The following is a 13,334-nucleotide window of genomic DNA, read 5'->3' on the forward strand; positions in this document are numbered from 1 at the left end:
TCCCACTTGCTCTTTTGGATACAAACTTGAGTCGTAAAACCCAAGATCATGTAACCCATAAGTTATCATCTATCCGAAAAATACCCCATCCCTTGTCTCAAGCTAGCTTGGGGATCTACCATCTGTTATTAATCAAGGCTCCTGATAATCAACGAATGATTATCTAATTCGGTGCTACTCCACTAAAAGCCCGAAATTGAACTCCAAGATTAACAACACTTATAACATGAATATGCATCGCCCCTTTGTAGAATGTCTATAATTGATTGACAAGTTTTCTGTAACTCAATCAATTATTTATTCCCTTGACTATGATAGTTTCTCTGATGGATTACATGCACTGGCCAGTGTCTTTAATATCCAAGTACCGAAACATATCAAGGGGACATATCCTACAAATTCCATGTTGTTTATCTCATAAATACCGATAATCAAATAATCTCACTCCCAAAATACCGAGTTATTGGTCGTCAATAGATCGAACCTCACCCGTTGGTAAATCAAAGAATGAAAACTATTTGATTACCTATTTATAATAAACTCAGGATTAAGAGCAATCACATAACTATAGTTAACTGGAGATTTGATACCTTATGACAGAAAAACAACCTTAATCAAATCTCTCCTTGATCCTTTCAATGTGAATGTTAATTCACACCAATATTTTACAATGATTCGGACAAAATCATTTCATAAAATATTGCAGCCTGAATAAAGTGCCCAACTTTATTTAACGGTTGTGACTCCATTCATCAATTGTGAGAACCTATGATCATGTCCTCCATGAACGTATCCATATGATCATATACTCCACAATTTGACCTGGACCTTTATGTTTGTAAATAGTGCACAAAATAAATAAATAAAACCTTATTTATGAAATTCAGAAAATGATTTTATTGTTTCATCGTCTTATTCCAAGAGCACAATAAAACCAATAACTCCCACTTGCTTAATGCAAGTCTGGGATCCTCCTAAGACCCAAAGAAGTAACATGCCTCTCGAACACAAGTTCAGGCAAACTCTTAGTAACTGGGTCTGCAAGATCCACCTCTAATGCTATCTGAGTTTAGTGAAAAACTCATAGCTCGAGGTTGATTTTCTTGAGTTAGTATCCACTTGAAATAACTGAATTTTTGAAAACTCAGCTTTTCAAGACTCCCACTAGAATATACCAGCATATAATCTCTCGTTCTCCAAAGATACTTGAGTACATGCTTAACAATAATCTAGTATTCCTCTAGGTTCAAAATGGTACTATCTCACTACTCCCACTACGTGACAGATGTCTGGTTTAACGCCCAACATGATATGCGTGAGTCTACCTTTGCCAAAACATAAGATATCTTGCTCATGCATTCTTCCTTCTTAGAAGTCTTTGGTCACTCCTTAGGAAGATGAATTCCACATCTGAGAATTATAATTCTTCTCTTAGAATTCTCATGTTGAATTTTGGGTTTTGTCAATGTAAGTAGCCTGAGGTGATGCCAACAACTTATTCTTCCGGTCTCATAAGAGTTTTATACCAAGAATATAATTGGCTTCCCCAGTACTTCCATACCAAAACACTAACTTAGCCAACTCTTTATGCTTGATATTACCTCCACATTGTTTCTAATAAGGAGCATATCATCTACATAAAGTACCAGAAAAGCTACTGTCTTCCGTTGTATCCTTTACATACAAATACACATCATTCATCAAGGTTCTCTCAAAATCAAAATTTTGATAACCTGATCAAAACTGATGTTTCAAGACCTGGATGCTTGCTTAAGTCTATGAAATAGACTTTCACAACTTGCATACCGTGTGTTCCTACTCATTTGCTATAAACCATTTTGGTTGTTGTATGTAGATATCCTGACATCCAACTCCCAATATGAAATCTCATAATTGAGACTTATAGCAACTAAGAGAATCTGGATAGACTCAAGCATGGCGTCTGGCAAAAAATGCCTCCAAGCTAGCTTTGAAGGTTTTCACCTTTCTGTCCATCCTCTCTTTGTCTTTTATGTCCACATGCACCTTGTGGGTTTTACCCCTCTTGGTGTCTTTACTAGAACCGAACGGAGTTGAAATACAAGTATTTCATCTCATTGTTCATAGCCTGAGTAACACTTGATCAACAACATATTCTAGTGCATTATCGTAACTAGTAGGATCAATGTCACTCAACAAGAAACAACTTGAGAGTTAACAAGGTTCTCTCCCACTATGAATGTACTGCACTAGACCTTGTGTATTTATAGGTAAAACAAAGAGTGGGTCAAATGATAGATCTTCAATTTCTTGAGGATCCGGTTATCCTTGATATTGTTTCTTTACATGTGATACTAATATTTCTACTAGTTTGACTTATATATTATCATGTTAAATTTCCAATCATGGTTCTCTTGTTTGTTCACTTAGAGATATATCTATCCCCTCTTGAACAATCAAGGGAACAGTGGATGAAGCTTCTACAGATTCTGAAAATTATTGATCTGAGATAAATCTCATCAAGAATAACCTAACTTAAGAGCTTATAATTTCTTATCTAGTCCTCCTTTAAGAAAATCATGTGAGTGCTCACTTAGATTATCTTGTCCTTAAGACTAAATAAGAAATCATCCCTAGTTCTCTTAAGGTAGCCAAAAAATATGCACTCTTCCATACAAGATTCCATCTCATTTGACTGTTGTTGTAGGACGTGTGCCGTAGCATCCTAAATCCGAATATGGTTTGATATGGGCTTGCACCCTTTCCATAATTCTTTATGTGTCTTTACAACAAACTTTGACGGAATCAAGTTAAGAAGGTACATTTCCTTCTCTTAGGCATCTCCCTTGAACAACATTGACAAAGATGAATAACTGAACATGATCTTCACCAAGTCTAGAAATGTTTGATTTTCACATACTGCAACTTCATTCAACTAACACGTTCTTAGAGTTGACAGTTACGAAAACTATCCCCTCTTAAATCAGGTAAGACCTGAACTTACCAGAGAGGTAGCCAACACTTTAGTCAGACCGAAGTGTTTTTGATTTGAACACCTACATGCTTTTCTGCCTCAGACTTAAACCTCTTGGAAATTTCCAAAAGCTTTAGACTTGTAGCGCACTTGGTTCATCTGTCCAAATCCAGAATAAACATTCATATAATGAAGTACTCATCACCTCTTCTGGTCTGAACGCTAAGTGGTCCACATACTTTAGTATGTACCAGTTCCAGTTGAATAGTTGCGCAAACCTTTTTGGTCCTTGTAGGATTGCTTGGCCACTTTACCTTCCAAATAGGACTAACATGTAGCTGTTAGTTAAGAGATTCTTAAACTTTCAGTCCCTCTTTTAACTAAAACATGTTTCCTACTTGAGATAATGTGACTCAATCACAAAGACCAAAGTTATGTTTCATTTGAAACTTTTATTTCTTTGGTGAAAATCCTTTTTCATTCAACATAACAAATTTAAAAAGGGTATAGGACATAGGTAATAAAGACTATTTAAACAATGTACCAGAACAAACAAGACGAAGATGAACTTCGAAATGTAACTGAGGAATCAATTGCATTGTCAACCCATGTTTTAACCAAAACAACTAACAAAAATTGAATTCCTCTTGAAATCTGGAACAAATAAACATTCACCCAAAACCATAGTCTTATAAATAACTTGTCCTACTGCAAATGCAGACACAAGTTCCCATTTTCAAGCTTAAAATATCTATGTCCATATCTGACAGGCATGCCATGTTTGAACTACTACAAAGAGTAACAAACATAATCAGTGATTCCTGAATCAATAATTCATTCACTGATCAGGCCTTGATATGCCCATGTCAGGTTCTTTTCATCTCCTCTGGGCAATTTTTCTTTTAGTCTGCACTTGAAGAACTTGCCTTGCGGCTTCTTCATAGCAACTGGTTTGACAACTGATAACCAAGTCATTTTGTTCTTGTTACCACCCTTGGGTTTCCCTTTGGATTTAACAAGACTCTTAGCAAAACCTGCACCGACTGCATTCTGTCTAGCAGAGCTGCTAGACGCAGCTAACATGTCATTAAGAGTCTGAAGCATTTCTACTCCACTCTTAATCATGTACACTTGCTTCTGCAAGTATTTGGAAAGACTGACAATAATATAGCAGCGAACTACCATATCTGCCCTTTCCCAATATGAGAAATGCATCTTAGTTTCCTTAGACGCATTCTCTGCAGGTTGCTATGGCCCTCGCATTGTCAGGACAAATTTTAGCTTCCATGTTTTAGAATAATATCAAAAATTTGCTTTTCACTTATTCATAGTTGGTACCATCTAGAGGTTTTCGACTCAAAATCATTTCTAAGATATTTTCTGAAAAACATATAAAGCACACAATTACAAACAAATAATGCAATAAACAAACGAAGTGCAAGTAGATTCTCATAACTACTCTTGTTTATTGTTAACAATCCTTCAGTTTATCTTTACAAGGCTTACGATAGGCAAGTCACTTGTAAAAACCAAAATTGTTATTTGGGCCTTCAGTGCCATTGCCAGAGCCTCGATGGGAGGGTTAACAATTTTACCAAAGTTGAATGTAATTAACCATTGTTTAATTTCAAAATTATCCTTAGTGTCTAAGAATTGCCGACGATGGGCCGTACAATACTTTACTAAAATTTTGAAATTATTAAGATTTAATCTAGTGAAATCTGATTATCCTTATCCGATGGGGCTTCAGCGATAACCATTTCACTAATAAACCCACAAATGGAGCCCGCAGGTTTTAAAATTAATTAATTTTTAAAACCTTCACCCATTCAACATTTTTGTTTGAGAATTTTCATAAGCCCTGTCGAATTCATTGTTTAATTTCAAAATTATCTTTAATAACTTAGTATTATCGACGATGGGTCGTACACTACTTTATTAAAATTTTGAAATTATTAAGGCCCAATAAAATCCAATCATGCTAATCCGTTGGGGCCTCACATGATTATTTTATTGATAGGCCCACAATGCGCTTGGAGGTTAAATTAATTTCTTAATTTAAATCTCCTCCCATAATTATTTAGGTCCAATCTAATAAAGTCCAATCATGCTTATTCGATGGGACTTCACATGATTATTTTATTAATGGTCCTATAATGCGCTTGAAGGTTAAATTAATCTCTTAATTTAAATCTCCTTCCATTCAACATAAGCAACATTTTCTAATTTCCAAGAATTATTTAATTGAGAGTATCCTTTGTTCGATTTCAAAAACTATATAAGTAAGAGCGCCGATAAACGTGCACTAAGCTTAACATAATTTTGATAGCATTAAGGTCCTGAAATCCGGTCACTTTACGTCAGCGTGTGCTCCAAACAATCATGATACATGAAGGTTGTATGCAGCGAGTGTTATTCTATGACCATTTCAGAAAACCCACAAATTACTCGCAAAATAAAAGAATTCTCTTAGGAAATTTTCTCTTATTATTTTTCTAGATTTAAATCATCCAAATAGCTGACTTAAGTATTAATCTAGATTGCAACAATCATAATAATTATCATTTATGAGGATAATTTGAAATCAAAATAATTTCCATAACGATTATTTGTCTTGATGTTAATTATCCAAAATTAATTAATTCAATTATTAATCTAGATTTTTAATAAAAATCATAATAATTATTAATTAATTTCTTAGGATGATTTAAAATCAAAATAATCCCATAATAACTATCATACTAGTCGCTGAAGACATAATAGCTATTATGCTCATGCAATCATACAAGTTATGCAACAATATGGCACCATCTATTCTATATGGCATGTTATCGCAATAAAGCATGTTATCAATCATATAATTTATTTATACCAATCAATAAAAGCATTAAATAATAAATCATAATTACTTTAATCCACGGCTTTCCTATTTTAAAGAAAATAAAATTAAATAAAATTAAATAATACAACTTTGGAATTCGACTTTCGCCTAGCCCGTAGTATCTGTCTCAAGCCCCTTTAGGGTTTCATGGGCCCAAAAGCCCAAAGACCCAATCCTTTGGCGAGAAACCCTAGGACGCGAAAGAGGAACCCTAGCCGTCAGGTCTGCCGCGCCGTCACCTGAAGTCAAATCAGGCTGAAACTCCAGGGGAAGGACCGCCACGTAGAGACGAGTGCACCGCAGCCGGAACCACCCAAAAAGGTGGCCGGACGCTCCCTCATTCTCCCATTCTTTACCGGAGAGTGGCGACCACTCTCAGCCTCTTGTGGAGGTGCGTGGTGGAGCGTGGAGTCTCCTATGGCGGTGATCCACCCACCGTTGCATTCGTCTTTCTGTCCTCTTTCCAACCATATATAGATCGCCCCATTCCGAGATCGGTAAGTCCTCGAAAAGTCTCCGACAGTGCTGACTGCGCATCTTCCTCGCGATTTCTCGATCTTGAACTTTTACAAAATATTGAAAAAATACACAGAAATTCCAAAAATAAACAAAAACAACAAAGAGGAAACCTAATCATATGGGATTATCCTCCTTGTTACAAATCGAGAAATACACGAGAGACCCTAACCATGGATTAAAGCATTTTTACCGATTAAAATTTAAACTTTTATGAAAATGAATTATAAAATACACATGCTAGATTCATACCATAATCCTAGAACCCTAGGTGCCACATTTCAAGAAGCAAAACTAATTACATGAATAGTGAAACTAGATTCACATACCAATGTACAGCCAAGGCTCTGATACCAATTGTAGGAAATCTTAGATTTATGCGGAAGCGGTTTAGGACCTAGTACATTGGTATGCTTACCGAATCATCCTTGTTTCACAATTACCTCTCGGTGCGCAAGTCTCGTGTAGAATCTTCCCTTGTAGGATTCCTCCTCACGAACAGCTCACCTCAGCGCCGCAACACGAACAACCTCCTTGAAGCTGGACTGTGGCAGATCTTCCAAACTATCTCTCGAGGAGGAAGGGGAAGTGTGTGGGCACTGATTAGATTCTGAGCTTGCCTCTTTCTCACAAAAAAGACCTTTTAGGCTGATGACTTAAGAGGTACTATTTATATGGGTTCCAAGAAACCCTAGCTCATTGGGCTCTAGGTTCCTTGGGCTCTTCTCATACTAATAACCCATTTGGGCTTTAGTAAAAGAGCAAACCCAACACTATAATGGTAGAAAGGTAATGGGTCGTCGTGGTGTAACCTTTGAAGGTGAAAAAAGAACAATGCGAATTACACGTGGTACTAGCTTTGAGCAGTTAAAGACAAACATTCATCAGAAATTGGAGTTACATGGGAATCAATTTATTTCTGATGTGACTGTGAGAGCTCTTGCTGGCAATAATGAATATACAGCAATATCAGTTACGGATGATGATGCAGTCAATATTATATTAGATATCTTTGTGGAACAATTAGAAATAAGTTCTGATCAGAGCAATGCAAGAAAGTTTGTTGAGCTATACGTGGATGTTGAAAATGTCGAGGAATTGGCAATACCAATTCGGTCACTTGATCTGAATGTAACAGCAAATGCAGAAATCTCATGCCAGAATGCGTCATCTTCTGCACCTCCCGCAACGTACAACAATGCTTTATTTGAAGATGAAGAGGTTCCAATATGGGACCTTAACGACAATTATGAAGAAGAAGGAGACGAGGATGTGTGTCTGGCTGCTGAGCCTGACGACGATCAGTCAAATAGCGATGACGATGATGATTGTAATCCTTCCACAACCCCGATGATAGTCGAAAACACCACTCAAGGACTGTCATCCACAGTCCCAACGATACTTGGAAACAGCAGTCAGCCATTTTCATCAACCGGTTTTGAAGGGTTTCATAACATGGTTCAAGGTTAGCGAACACATGCAACATTTGCCAATATTGGTGAATTAGTTAAGGTTTATTGTGTTCAATAAAGTGTTCATTTTGATCTATGTTGTGTAGGAGATGGTAGCTCGAATCCGTTTTGGAGTGGTATTTCACATTTCTCATACATTAATTATGATTTTCCTAATGAGGATTGAGAATATAATGAGGGGGTCAATACTGATAAATGGACCATTGGGGATGAGTTGTTTGTTAAACAAGAATTCGAATCTAAGGAAGCAGTGCAAATGGCAGTGAAGTCTTATTGCATGAAAAGTAACAAAGAAGCTGTTGTTGTTAAGAGTACAACTCTTAAGCTAGTAATGAGGTGCAGGAGCCAGGATCAGGGTTGTCTGTGGAGAATGAGAGCAATAAAACCGAAAAATGCTGCTATATGGGTGGTGACCAGATGGGAGGGACCTCATAATTGTGTCAGCAGTAATCTGTCCGAAGATCACAGACAACTTGATGCAGCATTTATTGCTTCAACTATCCTAGGTGAGAGATCTTATTTCTGTAAGATGTATATTTCTTTATGCATATGTGCATTGGTTTGTTAAGTAAAGTTATTTATGTATTTTTTGGCAACATTTCTTTACGCAGATTTTATTTTTGTAAGATGTATCTTTCTCTAGTGTTATGGTCACTTCGCCATGCGGCATGTGGAATGTATAAGTTTCCGGACGCCAACGCTCAATTAGTGCACTGATAAGTGCATGATCAATCTGCAATACGTTAACCCATTAACCATACTCATAAACCCATGAATAAATTAAAAATGTTTTACAGTGTCACCATTTAATTACTAACCGGCAAATGCTGCATGCGTGCTACATGGTAAAAACCCGCACGTCTAAGGTGATCAGCCACGGGATCAGGAATATTATATGGATCATGATGACCAGCTTCAGCACCTTGTGTTGCTCTACGAATCTTTAGGGTTCTCATCAGTCCTGTGTTCCATACAACCTGAGAGACATGAGTTTCTTGAACATCCATGCTCAACACACCATACTCTTCGGGGCCCAGATTAATCATGTCACAGATCCATGATGAACCTATGTTACACAAATATAATAAGTTTGACAACAATAAATTATAGTCAATTTTGTTCTAAATTATTATATTGCAAATAGATTTCACAATTACATAAAATATAGATTAATATAAATTTCTAATATAACATGTACTGTACTAATAAATATTTAAGTCTGTTACGTTTTTTAAATTTATTTAATACAAAACATTTCAAAAACTTAATATTATCATGCAAAAAATCAGGTTTAAAAAACGGACATATAAATCAGGTTCAAAAACTTAACCCAATGTCCATATAAATGCAATATACCATATTTCTATTATTTAGTGGATATTTTTTTTTAAAAAAAAAAAACTGTCTTCAATATGCATATAAATGTAAACTTTTGTAAAATTCTAATTTTTTTGGGCTTCCTTACGTTAATCAAATATTAAGAATTTATAATTATTATATTTACTTTATCATGTCATGAATAAATTTTTTTCATATGATTTTAAGGCAACAACGTGATAATTTTTTAATATTATTAAAATAACATTCAAGACCTACTTCCCCTAAACCCAAACTTAATAAATCATTTTAAAAAATTAGCAATGTCACGAGGGTCCATAAAATAAGCTTATGAATATATTTTATAAAAATGGACCAAATATAGAAGATGGCAAACTGAAAATTTTGACTTCTACGTAAAAGTTCAATAAATAAAATATACATGCAGCTACTTACTTGATTTGGAGGATGAACTTCAAGTGATGGGGAGGAAGGATGCAGCTAACATCAGCTTGTACTGACAGAGAGAGGATAGCTCCAAAAATATGACTGAGGCAAAATAATCGTGTGGTTGTGCTTCTATAAGAGTTACTCCTTTGCAAAATGGTGGAGCAGGTAGCGTTTTAAGGTGAAACCGGATGGAATGTTTTTCAGTGACTGAACGCGTCACTGCAGGTTGCGTTTTCAGTGGCTTGTCACTTCAGGCTGACAACTTCAGTTGAACAGAAACACGTCACTGCACCTGCCATTTTCCAGTTGCATTGTCACTTCATCTGACAAATTCCAGGGACACGGCTGGTTCATCACTGTTTCCAATATGAAGGGTCATTTCGGCCTACTGCAAAACGTTTGCAGGTCTGCCGTGTTAAAGTAATCAGGAACACGTCTGCTTCTCTGCCGTTTTCCTGTCAACTGAGACGGTACTTCAACTGACGTTTTCTTTGCAAACTGAAAACGTCATATGTGATTACATTTTTAAAAACGTTGATTTTCCTACCGCGTCCTAAAACGGTTGCTGACACACCGCGTTGCCATGCATTAGGATGGCAAATAGTTTGACCATAAGCTTAAATAGGTCAAACATTTTAATTTTAGAATCAAATAGGTCAAAAAGCCTTGATTGAGTATTTGAAAATTTCTGGGTATAATAAAAAGATTTGAAAATCCAAAACAAATATCTTAAATTGAAAACATAACTATACTTTTAATAACCCGGAAATAATTATCCCATATGGCAGATGATATAGGATTAGTAATAATAAGCGGGTCGAACACTAGCACCCATTCCTGAATTTGCATTAATTCTATATTATTGCTATATTTTAGGTGTTTTTAAAATAAATTACAGGGTAGATTATATTTATAAATTTTTTGTTTATAAATTAATTATACTATGTATTCTGGGGAGTACACACTTAAATATTTGTACTCCTTGAAGTACATAATGTAATTTGTAAAAATTTATAAATAAAAAATTTGTAAATATAACTTGGGATAGGATATTATGACACCCAAGTTATGTTACACCCATGTGACACCCAGTCAATCTCACCGTTAGATCGCTTATGTTGATCCAACGGTTATATTTATTTTCATCTTTGTATGGTCATGATTTCTCAAATTTAATATTTTATATTTATTTCTACCTTTGTATGGTTATGATTTCCCATATTTAATGCTTTCACTTTAAATTTGGGAAATCATGACCATACAAAGATGAAAATAAATATAACTGTTGGATCAACATAAGGGATCTAACGGTGAGATTGACTGGGTGTCACATGGGTGTAACATAACTTGGGTGTCACAATATCCTATCCCATATAACTTTGCTCGTAAACTATTTTCTACATAAAAAATCTATTGTAAATTCAAATTTATTATAACAAACTCAGTTCCTATACCTATTTATTGTGCAGCTACAATTTTCAATTTATATATATTGGAATAAGATCCTTTGACACCAAATCTTAACCGTTGATTTTCGCTAATCGATAGTTTTAATTTATTGATTCAAACTTATTAATTAATTAATAATTCTCAATAAATTAAAACTGTCGATTATGCCTTGCTTACGTATCATTGGAAAATGCATTAACATAAATACGGAAGTAAGAAGAGGTAATACAAAAATATGCAAACTATAAAAACTGAGTCAAGGTAGATTGTCCCATACTAGCACTTCCATATATAATTGATGAAAATTAATGGTTATGATTTGGGGTCAAATTTAAAAGTTTGATACGGATCTCAATGGATTCTATCACACACACATACATTAGTAGATCCATTTACAAATTTTTGTTGATCTCTTTTACTCAAGTACGAGTAAAGATATTATCACACCCTTAATTTATTCAGACTTAAAGAACGTTTAATCTACTGGAATGAGGATGCGGAGTAATATTGCATGCAATTTATCAAGAAACATGAATGAGATAATAGCTAAAAGAAACAAAACTTGATTTCAGGTGGCTGAAAAGTGAAATAGGAAGACTCGTGTAATATTTTTTTTTATATATATATACATAACGAGAACTGTAGCCCAAAAGCAAAAAGGAAAATTAAACAAAGTTAAACATAATGCTATCTGTGAGGGACACAGTGTCCCTCTCCTTGGCTAAAAGACTCTCTAAGACTCGTGTAATATTTAAGCAAACCGTTTCTTGAACCTCCACTTCTACATTAATTTATTTGAGTGGATAATTTGTATTAGGTGATGTATTGTATAAAAAAAAAATAAGCACGCTAAATCCCTCTATAACTTCATCCATCACCACTTGCGTGGCATAGATTCCTGGACAGGTGTTTTATAATCTGACTTTTGACAATAGTACTATAAGAGGAAACAAAGCCAATAAGCACGAAGTGATTTATTATTAGTTCAAGATAAGGTTCCAAAATGAACCTAGTGCACTGTCTTTTCTTAATAGAAGGTTTCCAAAAGGTTCATTGCATGTAGACTATAGAAATCTAAGCTACAAGACAACTAATCTTATATGTGTGAAGAGTAATTTACCTCGAAGTATAAATCTATTCTCATCCCATTGAAGTACGTCACTTTAATAAATAATATTATTCTGGTATAGAAAAATATATGGTGGTAGATTTATATTGAGAGAAACTTAAACTTGTGGAGAATATAGCAAGGAGGAAAATTTTGAATTTGAATAGCAGTATGACAAAACCAGAAGAAAAATTTTGTTTTTCAAATATTTGACTATTAAACATGTACCCACTACCCAACGATTTTTTTTTTTTTTTTTTTTAGATACAACCTTATAAAGTATTTAAGTTGAAAAATAAGTTACGACAACACTAATCAATATCCATGTGGATGCGGCGCTAGTTAAAATTCCATTTATCTTGATTTTCAAATGTCAGTAAAATTTGAAGAGCAGTTTGGCAAAGTTAGGAGAAAATCTTGATTTTCAAATACTTTGACCCAATAACATGCACCCCACTAAACAACCTTAAGGAGAATCCTAAGTTGAAGAATCTTAGGTTTATGACAACACTAAACAATTCAACAGCGACTAGTTAAAGTTCCACTCATCTCCACAATAATTGGTGTACAGATGCTATTTCAACTTCATGGAGTTAAGGTGGGTTCAAAGATTGCAAATAAATCATTTTGTTAAAAGTCACAGTCAGAGTCGACCAAGTTCTTGTTCTTGTATTTTATTTTTTTTCAATCATTATTTCTTCATTCTTTATTTTTTTGATTAGAGAGGTTGCATTAAAGATTTTGAAATCTTAAATGCTACTGGACCGAGAAGCTCTACAGTATCATGGAGTGTAGAGAAATAGTACCAAATCCATTCATCCTTTGTCGGCCATCACAAAGCCTAACAAATCAAGAGGGTCTCTTCCTCTATATGATGAACTTCCATTCAAAGGTAGTGGAATCTTTGAATCCCTTCACTTGGCCACCACCAGTTATCATTTTGGCAAGTTGCCAATATAAGCCAGAGGATCCCTCTCTATGTACCTTCCCTTTATTATGGCAACTTTCAGTTTGTGAATGTTCACTTAAAAATTGTTGGCCTTCTATGAATCTTCCTGTGCTTCAGTTCTCTTTTATTCTTAGAAGAAAAAGAGTAAGCACCTCAAATATAACCTTGTGTGCATAATTTGCATGTGCAAGTGGTCCTTGGTCCCTTAACATATGTTGTGCCATCATATGATAATTCAG

This window comes from Gastrolobium bilobum, unplaced genomic scaffold (genome assembly GCF_033153095.1).
Source record: "Gastrolobium bilobum isolate Gb01-03AN ecotype WA unplaced genomic scaffold, APGP_CSIRO_Gbil_v1 utg2264, whole genome shotgun sequence".
NCBI lineage: Eukaryota > Viridiplantae > Streptophyta > Magnoliopsida > Fabales > Fabaceae > Gastrolobium > Gastrolobium bilobum.